Source organism: Neoarius graeffei, chromosome 9 (genome assembly GCF_027579695.1).
Source record: "Neoarius graeffei isolate fNeoGra1 chromosome 9, fNeoGra1.pri, whole genome shotgun sequence".
In the NCBI taxonomy this organism is placed as follows: domain Eukaryota; kingdom Metazoa; phylum Chordata; class Actinopteri; order Siluriformes; family Ariidae; genus Neoarius; species Neoarius graeffei.
Genome location: NC_083577.1, coordinates 41,676,263 through 41,688,331, shown reverse-complemented (window position 1 = coordinate 41,688,331; position 12,069 = coordinate 41,676,263). Strand labels below are relative to the sequence as shown.

Below are 12,069 nucleotides of genomic sequence, written 5' to 3'. Positions count from 1 at the left end.
ACATGCAGGTTAGGTTAACTGGTGACTCTAAATTGAGCGTAGGTGTGAATGTGAGTGTGAATGGTTGTCTGTGTCTATGTGTCAGCCCTGTGATGACCTGGCGACTTGTCCAGGGTGTACCCCGCCTTTCGCCCGTAGTCAGCTGGGATAGGCTCCAGCTTGCCTGAGACCCTGTAGAACAGGATAAAGCGGCTACAGATAATGAGATGAGATGAGATATTTATCAGCCCAAATATGCATGCATATTTCACAACAGGCTCAGCTGTTCTCAGTAGGCTTTTTAACTTAATGCCTAGTAAGATCACTACAGATTTATTTTAGCATAGTTGGTAGCAGCGCTGGCGCAGATTTAAGGGGGGGGGGCACCCAGCATGTGCCCCCTCGTCAAAAAAAAAAAATAGTTTTAGTATTGCAGATACCGAGATATGCCCGCCGTTTTTTTATTGAATTAATAAGGTTTTTAAAAAATAAACAAAATAAATTATTATGTGGGATTGAGCTGAAGAGTTTATGGTATAAATTTATATTTAATATTAGGTCCTAGCTTAGGGTTTTTTTTCACTTGTGACACGAATGCAGTGAAAAGCAAGCTGGGCGAGTCCTGTTAGCAGGATGCCATTAGTTTGTGCATCGACATAATAACATACTGTATTCCTGGACTGCACTATAGACTACATGTAAAGGGCGTGCGGCATCCTTTTATGTTTATGGTATCGTTAACACGCATGTTCACAAGCCAAAATGATAAGATGCTGCAGCAGGTTTACTGCGTACACACATGTGTCGGCTGTCCAGCTACTGCTCGTATTCATTAATAGTGTATCCCTGTACTCACTATACCTTGTTTATGTACATGGGACACGTGCCGTTTTGGGAGCTCAGATTGTAGTTACTCACTTTGTATTACAGACATGCAACTCTTGCGGTCTTTGTTTATCGTTATCTCGGCATTAAGCTCTGTCTTAAGTGGCCACTGACATTACCTCAGTTTACCTGGGTATATTCACTGTCTTATATGTATACTGAATGTCCCTGAGCAGGAGCTCAGATTGCAGTGGCTAAAATAGTAATAATTTATTGATAGAAGGTGTTTTGTGGTCAGTGTACTACACTGTAGTGTGTCATGCGGTAATGCATTATATGACAATGCAACTTTCATAAATATTACCATACATCAGTTGTAATTATGTTCTATGCATATACCTACAACTCTGACAAGATCATTTTCAGTGACTAATAAAATGGTTTTGAAAGTTCCTATTTTTAAAACATATTTTTGATATGATAATTTTCTTTCCAACATGTCTCTGACAGCTCAAAATGCATCTCCGGGCATTTAAAAACTGCAGCGCTTCCAGGGGCCTCTGGCAGTCCCCGGACCCCCGGCCTTACTGGGTTGACGCCCCCCCTTCCCATTTTCCTGGATCCGCCTCTGGCAGCAGATACACAGGCTGCAAAGACACTCTTGAACAACAAAGTACTACACTACCAACCTATTGATGTAAAGAGTCAATTTAAACCTCCTAAAAGCAAGCACTAACAAGTACAGGGAGCGGTAAAGCCAGCTGAGTCATATGCCACTGCAGAGAGGAGGACAAGCCTCTTTGAAGATGACCGACAGTCCGTGAATCACCGGAGAAGTCACAACAGGATGCTATGATGACATATAAAGCAGATAAGACCACAACTCCATGAGCACCAGGGGAAATAAACATGCTGCACTTATAAACTCCTTGGACTGAACGACATGGTGGACTATAGACATGTTGTTTTGTGGAAGAGAGGCTGCAATTCTTTACAGATCCTAAACACAGTATATCATTCGTATGTACTGTATGCATGTGTATGCATGGATGTGCATGGATGTAAACACCTGCAGCTATCTGGAAAACAACCTTTATTATTATTTCACCATGTATCCTTGTGGCCATTGAACAAAAGCTAGAGTGTTGACTGGGAGATTACTGGGGTTTCCCTTGAAATGCTTAATGGCCTTACAGGCAAAAGAGATGATGCTGAAGCAAAGATGTTCGAAGGAATCCCGCGATCTATTCTACAGGGTCACCATCCCTGTCACCTTCAAGTCAGACAGAAAGAATAGAGGCATAAGATTCAAAGTAGGTCATTGAACTGGTATCATGTGTGATTGATTACCAAACTGCATGTCAGTGGCAGTGGAGTGAATTTGCCCCCGTTGCATTCACAGCTTGAATAAGGCACAATGAAAGTCATTGAATACAATGGCATACTGCAATACTGTTCATCTCATCTCATCTCATTATCTCTAGCCGCTTTATCCTTCTACAGGGTCGCAGGCAAGCTGGAGCCTATCCCAGCTGACTACGGGCGAAAGGCGGGGTACACCCTGGACAAGTCGCCAGGTCATCACAGGGCTGACACATAGACACAGACAACCATTCATACTCACATTCACACCTATGGTCAATTTAGAGTCACCAGTTAACCTAACCTGCATGTCTTTGGACTGTGGGGGAAACCGGAGCACCCGGAGGAAACCCACGCGGACACGGGGAGAACATGCAAACTCCACACAGAAAGGCCCTCGCCGGCCCCGGGGCTCGAACCCAGGACCTTCTTGCTGTGAGGCGACAGCGCTAACCACTACACCACCGTGCCGCCCAATACTGTTCAACTTTATTTACAACCCCGATTCCAAAAAAGTTGGGACAAAGTACGAATTGTAAATAAAAACAGAATGCAATGATGTGGAAGTTTCAAAATTCCATATTTTATTCAGAATAGAACATGGATGACATATCAAGTGTTTAAACTGAGAAAATGTATCATTTAAAGAGAAGAATTAGGTGATTTTAAATTTCGTGACAACAACACATCTCAAAAAAGTTGGGACAAGGCCATGTTTACCACTGTGAGACATCCCCTTTTCTCTTTACAATAGTCTGTAAATGTCTGGGGACTGAGAAGACAAGTTGCACAAGTTTAGGGATAGGAATGTTAACCCATTCTTGTCTAATGTAGGATTCTAGTTGCTCAACTGTCTTCGGTCTTTTTTGTCGTATCTTCCATTTTATGATGCGCCAAATGTTTTCTATGGGTGAAAGATCTGGACTGCAGGCTGGCCAGTTCAGTACCCGGACCCTTCTTCTACGCAGCCATGATGCTGTAATTGATGCAGTATGTGGTTTGGCATTGTTATGTTGGAAAATGCAAGGTCTTCCCTGAAAGAGACGTCGTCTAGATGGGAGCATATGTTGCTCTAGAACCTGAATATACCTTTCAGCATTGATGGTGTCTTTCCAGATGTGTAAGCTGCCCATGCCACACGCACTAATGCAACCCCATACCATCAGAGATGCAGGCTTCTGAACTGAGCGCTGATAACAACTTGGGTCGTCCTTCTCCTCTTTAGTCCGAATGACACGGCGTCCCTGATTTCCATAAAGAACTTCAAATTTTGATTCATCTGACCACAGAACAGTTTTCCACTTTGCCACAGTCCATTTTAAATGAGCCTTGGCCCAGAGAAGACGTCTGCGCTTCTGGATCATGTTTAGATACGGCTTCTTCTTTGAACTATAGAGTTTTAGCTGGCAACGGCAGATGGCACGGTGAATTGTGTTCACAGATAATGTTCTCTGGAAATATTCCTGAGCCCATTTTGTGATTTCCAATACAGAAGCATGCCTGTATGTGATGCAGTGCCGTCTAAGGGCCCGAAGATCACGGGCACCCAGTATGGTTTTCCGGCCTTGACCCTTACGCACAGAGATTCTTCCAGATTCTCTGAATCTTTTGATGATATTATGCACTGTAGATGATGATATGTTCAAACGCTTTGCAATTTTACACTGTCGAACTCCTTTCTGATATTGCTCCACTATTTGCCGGCGCAGAATTAGGGGGATTGGTGATCCTCTTCCCATCTTTACTTCTGAGAGCCGCTGCCACTCCAAGATGCTCTTTTTATACCCAGTCATGTTAATGACCTATTGCCAATTGACCTAATGAGTTGCAATTTGGTCCTCCAGCTGTTCCTTTTTTGTACCTTTAACTTTTCCAGCCTCTTATTGCCCCTGTCCCAACTTTTTTGAGATGTGTTGCTGTCATGAAATTTCAAATGAGCCAATATTTGGCATGAAATTTCAAAATGTCTCACTTTTGACATTTGATATGTTATCTATGTTCTATTATGAATACAATATCAGTTTTTGAGATTTGTAAATTATTGCATTCCGTTTTTATTTACAATTTGTACTTTGTCCCAACTTTTTTGGAATCGGGGTTGTAAATAAATAAATAATAATAATAAATTTTAGCCTGTTTGTATTTACATTAGCTCACTTGACTGACGTTTTTATCCAGCTTACACTTAAGACAGGATACAACTGAGCAGTTTATGACTAAGGGTCTTGCTCAAGGACCCAAGAGCAGTAGCTTGGCGAAGCTGGGACTGGCACAAAAGCTTAACCACTTCCTTTTTCCTAAAGATTAAGTGGAGAGAATCGTTTACACTACCGTTCAAAAGTTTGGGGTCACTTTGAAATGTCCTTATTTTTGAAAGAAAAGCACTGTTCTTTTCAATGAAGATCACTTTAAACTAATCAGAAATCCACTCTATACATTGCTAATGTGGTAAATGACTATTCTAGCTGCAAATGTGTGGTTTTTGGTGCAATATCTCCATAGGTGTATAGAGGCCCATTTCCAGCAACTCTCACTCCAGTGTTCTAATGGTACAATGTGTTTGCTCATTGCCTCAGAAGGCTAATGGATGATTAGAAAACCCTTGTACAATCATGTTAGCACAGCTGAAAACAGTTGAGCTCTTTAGAGAAGCTATAAAACTGACCTTCCTTTGAGCAGATTGAGTTTCTGGAGCATCACATTTGTGGGGTCGATTAAATGCTCAAAATGGCCAGAAAAATGTCTGGACTATATTTTCTATTCATTTTACAACTTATGGTGGGAAATAAAAGTGTGACTTTTCATGGAAAACACAAAATTGTCTGGGTGACCCCAAACTTTTGAACGGTAATGTAACTCTCAGGTTTAACAACTGGCATCACAAGCAGGAAATTATTTTAGGATGTAGGATTGTTTCTGTCTGGAAAATAAAACCAGGCACATACAGTGCAAAAATAAATAAATAATAACTTGCATCTTAGCAAGTGAAAATATCCTAAATATAGTCAAATGCATGTAGTATTTCCTATTATAAAATTACCATAAACCTAATATAAGATTATTAAACCTATTTCAAGATGTTGTTACTTATCTCAAGCTTTAGATGTTATGCTATATGCAGATAATTTAGCTTCATTCTAGAAATAAGTGGTGACCTTAAATAAGTGCAAAATGTTCTGACAATAGAAAAATATGATTTCAAACCACAAGAAATCTGCAAAAATGTCTAAAATAGGTTTAATAATCTTATATTTGGGGCGGCATGGTGGTGTAGTAGTTAGCGCTGTCGCCTCACAGCAAGAAGGTCTGGGTTTGAGCCCCGTGGCCAGCGAGGGTCTTTCTGTGCGGAGTTTGCATGTTCTCCCCGTGTCTGCGTGGGTTTCCTCCGGCTGCTCCGGTTTCCCCCACAGTCCAAAGACATGCAGGTTAGGCTAACTGGTGACTCTAATGGCCCTTTTCCACTACCCTTTTTCAGCTCGCTTCAGCTCACTTCAGCCCGACACGGCTCGCGTTTCGACTACCAAAAACCAGCACGACTCAGCTCGTTTCAGCCCTGCTTAGCCCCTAAAACTCGCACCGTTTTGGAGTGGGGCTGAAGCGAGCCAAACCGAGCCGAGTGGGGCTAGGGGCGTGAGCAGACACTCCCCTGTGCACTGATTGGTGAGGAGGAGTGTCCTCACATGCCCACACACACCCCGCGAGCGCACTGGGATCTGTAAACACCGCAAACCCGGAAGAATAATAATTACGAATTACGAGAATTTCTGAAGCCTTATGCGCCTCGCCTCATCTATACGCTCTTGCCAGTATCTGTTGGCGTTGTCGGTGACAACAAGCCACAGCACCAAGACCAGCAACACTAACGACTCCATGTCCTCCATGTTTATTGTTTACTATTCGGGTCGTGAGACTACCGCTTAAAACAGGGGTCACCAAACTACGGCCCGCGGGCCAGATCCGGCCCGCCACCCCCCTTTGACCGGCCCCCAGCCCCTCTGCCCCCCATCACTTGAACCGGCCCTCTGAGGCAATCCCCAAAAGTGGTCATGGCCTATTTTTTTAAATTGCTTTTTGGCAAATAATAACATGTCTGCATCTTGTATTTTGTTGATTTTATCAATTAAAATTGATATTTAGTTATAAAATGAACTATTCATATTTTCCGAATTTTCGTCATATGCTCGCGATCAAGCAGTGACAGGCAGCGCACGCGCAGAGAACTGTCAGTGTTCAGGACAGCAAAATGGCTAGCGGTCAGCGAAAAGCTGACAGAGAGTGCAGAGTTTTTAAAGAACAGTGGACCACCGATTATTTTTTCGTTCAGTGTAAGGACCGTGCAGTTTGTCTTGTATGTAAAGAAAGTGTGCCGGTTTTCAAAGAATATAATCTGCGTCGTCACTATGAAACCCGCCACAAAGCAGGGTTCGAATTATAAATTTGACCCTATGGGGGTCTCTATTTAAAAAAAAAAAAAGCAATGCATACTCGCTCTCCTGGACCAGCGCACTTTTGCGCACTGCAGTGCACAGCTTTCACACACAGGCGCGGGCATGCACTCACGCACGCACACACACACACACACGGTGTTGCATATATACATATATATATATAGTTAAACAAATTATATATATATATATTGTTAAACAAAGGAAGATCGTTGTGAGATAGAGGACAAGTCTTCTTCGGACTTAACTTCACATTTGATTTCGCAGGCTGCAAATTTCAGTTTGCGCGCATAGTGGTGTGGTGGTGAAGTACAGTCGTACATGTTGCGGTTTAATAACACGTTCAATACAAAGTTATGGCTGCATGGTGATCGGAAATGAAATGAGTTTTATTTATATTTATATGGTGATATAGGCTATTCAAGCTTATTATGGTGATATATGACGTATTTGAGAGACTTCCACAGAAAATTAAGTTTGCTTCTTTCATGGGAGCCTGAGGGAATGGGAGCTCAGCTCCCATTGGCTCCCACGTAATTCGAACTATGCCACAAAGAGTATGCTAGTTTGCGAGGGCAAACAAGAGAAGACAGGATTCGGAGGATGAAATGCGGACTGGCTGCACAACAGAATGTATTCCTTCGCCAAACCCAGATCAACCAGGCTGCTGTCCGAGCTAGCTATAAGGTAGCTCACCTACTAGCTACCCATGGAAAGCCGTTTACTGATGGGGACTTTGTTAAAGTATGCATGCTTGCTGTGGCCGAGGAGGTGTGTCCCGACAAGAAGGATGCGCTCAACGCGGTGAGTCTCTCCGCACCTACTATGACCAGGTGAACCGAAGATTTGGGGGACAACGTGTATGACCAGCTGAATGAGAAAGCGTCAGAATTCGAGTTTTTTGCTTTGGCCATGGATGAGAGCAATGACGTGCAGGACACAGCACAACTGCTGTGATCTATTGATCTATTGCTCATATTATTATAATTTCACTGTTTTTTTAAAATGTATTTATTTTATAGGCCTATTTATTTGACCTTTATTAAGTGCTGCATACAATTATTATTAATATTATTAATAATATCAACAGGCCTACCTACAATTTATAATTTTCCACTCACCTTTGCCAGTGTCAATCACCTCAACTAGGCAGATGTTTCTTACCTTGACAGCTTTGATATTATTTTTATTAGAAAATAAATAAATGGAATATCAGTGGTGTTTCAAATTAAAACAAAGTGTGAAGACTTGATTACTACTTTTGCAAACCACTAGTAAAGATAAACAAATATGTGCCAGGAATCAAGTGTTGATATAGTAGTATGGATACAGTAGTGGGGATGGCCGTGCCAGGCTAGTAATCTCTACTACACAATGAGGCCTGCTGGTGGTCATATTTGTCTGGGTTATACAATTCTATGTGATATAGCTGACCCGACCCCGGCCCCCCATCACAGTCAGGAACGACAATGTGGCCCCCAGAGAAAAAAGTTTGGTGACCCCTGGCTTAAAGGATCACTGAATCAGTGACATACAGAGCATCGTGGACGAGTTCGCGGAGCGCAAGGCTCGTCGTATGCCCTTCAAATAATGCGCGCAGTAGGCTATTGATGTTTTATTATGAGCCATGTACAGTATGTCACCTAATGTTTTTTTGTTTCTGAGTTACATGTTCGTTTGAAGGACTTAATGTACAAAATAACATAGTTGCACCCCGTAGTGTTAAAATTGGTAAACACAGTGCATTCAGTGAGGTTTGCACCGCCCTCCTTTTATTTCTGACTCTTCCTGTCACCGTTGCAACCTCTGAGTGCTCATTCGTATGCCCTTCAAATAATGTGCGCAGTATAGGCTATTGATGTTTTATTATGAGCCATGTACAGTATCCTAATGTTTTTTGTTTCTGAGTTACATGTTCGTTTGAAGGACTTGATGTACTAAATAACATAGTTGCACCCGGTAGTGTTGAAATTGGTAAACACCGCAGTTGCGGACATTTTGTAGCCTAAAATGATGTTATGATAAGCTTTAATAAAGGGCCCGGTCATTTGCCCCGCCCCCGGCCCGGCTCTGACTTGTTCCGCCACTGTCACTGATGTCACTGTTTGCGCTGCTTAACGACATCACGTGACGTCCACCCACTTTCGCTAACTCCACCCAATGTGCCCACCCACTTCCAGCCAGCACGGTTCAGCGCGGTTGTAGTCGAAATGCAACTCCAACAGCCCCGCTCAGCTCAACTCAGCTCGACTCGGCACGGCACGGCTCAGCCGCGTTTGTAGTGGAAAAGCGGCATATATTGACCGTAGGTGTGAATGTGAGTGTGAATGGTTGTCTGTGTCTATGTGTCAGCCCTGTGATGATCTGGTGACTTGTCCAGGGTGTACCCCGCCTTTCGCCTGTAGTCAGCTGGGATAGGCTCCAGCTCGCCTGCGACCCTGTAGAACAGGATAAAGCGGCTAGAGATAATGAGATAAGATGAGAATCTTATATTTGGGGGAAGCCAAAGGCCTAATGGTTAGATAAGCAGCTTTGGGACCAAAAGGTTGCTGGTTCGATTACCTGGACCGGCAGGAATGGCTAAAGTGCCCTTCAGCAAAGCACCTAACCCCCAACTGCTCCCCAGGCTGCTCTGCGTATGCTTTACTGTATGTTGCTCTGGATAACAGCGTCTGCTAAACACTGTTAATGTAATGTAATATTTGGTTTAGTGTAATCATATAATATGAAATGCTAGATAGATTTGTACGACATTCAGGATATTTTCACTTCATACGAAAATGTTTTGCAGTGTAATTCTGAGGTAAAAGTGTGGAACATCGCACAGGCCATACAAAAGAACCTGCGCAAAAACTGTGATCGGATAGATTTCATTTTTTAAGCTGAGTATTTAAAACGCCTATATTTAAGAGCTAAGAATTCAAGTTTCCCAAGTAATGTGAATATGCAGAAAAGGCCTAAATTAAAAAGCCGAATGCATGTTTGACATGAAGGCACTGCTGCGAGCATTTACTGGGTAAGTGCGTCAAAATTGCGTTGTAATAAGTGATGGGCATCTAATGGATGTCGGGATCAAATGATAGCCACGTTCTTTGAGAAATGAGGGACAATACCAATGAACACTGTGGACTCGAGAGTGCAGGCCATTACATGACTCATTTACAAAGGAAAGAGCAGGAATGAGAGAGAGAGAGAGAGAGAGAGAGAGAGAGAGAGAGAGAGAGAGAGAGAGAGAGAGAAAAAGTAGTGCAGGAGCACATTATGAAAGTTGATTACTGAGCCTTTTAGAAAATGCTAAGAGAGGTTTTGTGTAAGACTCATTGTGAAAGATGTTTCAGTTGCAGATGTTCCTAGTACCTGGATATTTACAGCACTACCTACTGATGTTTTTTATATGATCAATGTTTCAGAAAGCTTAAAGATATTCAAAGTTTCGTTTCTCTTATAGCACCCAAAGCTAACTTTTCCTTCATCTGAGGAATTCAATTTTATCCACAGAGACAGAGAGAGAGAGAGAGAGAGAGAGAGAGAGAGAGAGAGAGAGAGTGTAAAGTAGAGGTCTCCTCTCTGGATATTTGCGTTAATAATGACAGCAGTAGCTCCTGAGTGGTGCAAAAGAAAAGTGCTCGTCCTATCATCCAGGGAACACGAGGTTTGATTCCTGAAGATGCCACAGCCATCGGTGGTCAGTAGGGCTGCAACAGTTGACCACGATGCACTGTTCATACCTGCTGTACCAATTATCTATCCATGTAGCTGTATTTTCGGTTCAATTCGGCAACATTTTTTATTTCAATTTTTGCTGATTTATAAATGCACTTTTACCGTGTAACCATTACACTTGCATTGTTAAATCGATGCGAGAAAGCGATCGGCTGGAATAGAGCACAGCTTTGCTTCTAAATAAAACGTGCAATTTGATTGGTTTGGGTCCTTGCTCTTGTCCAATCAGAGTAGCTGACACTTTACATGGCAACGCCGTTGCCGGGCACCAAAATGGCGGAAGCCAAGATTAAAGATCCTTCATCTCATCTTCAGTTGAAAGTCTGGCTACATTTTGGGTTTCGAGAAGACACGAAGGACATTGCAACATGCCACACGCTATGTTGATGTGAAGTATAAGGGAGGGTCAACTACAAACCTCGCAAATCATTTAAAACCAAAACACAACGTGGATGTAAACGAAGTAAGTGCCGCCGAATTGAAAACTGAAAATGTTACAAAAGTAGTAAAACCCGGTACACAGGGACGGTTAAAACTGACTGATGTGATTTACTTTACCTGTTGTCGGTTAGAGTTTAGAGCCAAAGTTACAAAACGATTTTACATGTTGCTGAGTTACTACTGTTCCTTGTACTAGTGTACTGACAGTACTGATTGAGCTGTTATGAATATGCATAAATATTAAATAACTCTCTTTGAAGAGGAAGGTGTTTGTGAGCGAGAGTGACTGATACTACTCTGTGCTCAGGAATTCATCAATTCAAGTTGCCAAAATATCCTTATTTTATATATTTTGGGTTTTTTTTAAGCATTTTGCACTTACATATCCTGTTCCCTAGTCAGCAATTGGAAAGTTTTCATCTTTCCAGACAAATTTCAATGGGATTTTGTTAAAGTTTAAAATCTGAGGTTTGTTTGTCTTTTATATTTAGTTGCAGAATTGAATCGAAATGAATCGAATCGAAGGGTCTGACTCGTGAATCGAATCGAATTGGTGTCTTAGTGAATCGCTGCAGCCCTAGTGGTCAGAAGACGAATAGAGCAAAAATTGGCCGTGCTCTCAGGAAGGGAAGTGCGGCACATTGTCTTTACCCTATACTAGACAATCATAAGTGTCTGTGAGCTCATGTGTGTGGAAGTGGCCTGATAGCGCTTTCCTCTAATATGGCCCTTTTCCACTACCCTTTTTCAGCTCACTTCAGCTCACTTCAGCCCGACACAGCTCGCGTTTCGACTACCTCAGAGCAGCACGACTCAGCTCGCTTCAGCCTTACTTAGCACCCAAAACTCGCACGGTTTTGGAGTAGGGCTGAAGCGAGCCAAACCGAGCCGAGTGGGGCTAGGGGCGTGAGGAGACACTCCCCTGTGCACTGATTGGTGAGGAGGAGTGTCCTCACATGCCCACACACGCCCCGCGAGCACGCTGGGATCTGTAAACACCGTAAACTCGGAAGAAGAAGAATTACGAATTACGAGAATTATGAAGCCTTATGTGCCTCGCCTCATCTATACGCTCTTGCCAGTATCTGTTGGCGTTGTCGGTGACAACAAGCCACAGAACCAAGACCAGCAACACTAACGACTCCATGTCCTCCATGTTTATTGTTTACTATCCGGGTCGTGAGACTACCGCTTAAAAGATCACTGATGTCACTGTTTGCGCCGCCTAACGACATCACATGACGTCCACCCACTTTCGCTAACTCCACCCAATGTGTCCACCCACTTCCAGCCA

The 12,069-nt window shown here is 42.9% G+C and overlaps 1 protein-coding gene across 1 annotated transcript in view; it reads right to left on the bottom strand.

The window, feature by feature from the left end:
- The window catches only part of fgf14 (fibroblast growth factor 14), a 113,430-nt gene that overhangs the window by 67,847 nt on the left and 33,514 nt on the right, over window positions 1-12,069 (bottom strand). The window lies entirely within an intron of this gene.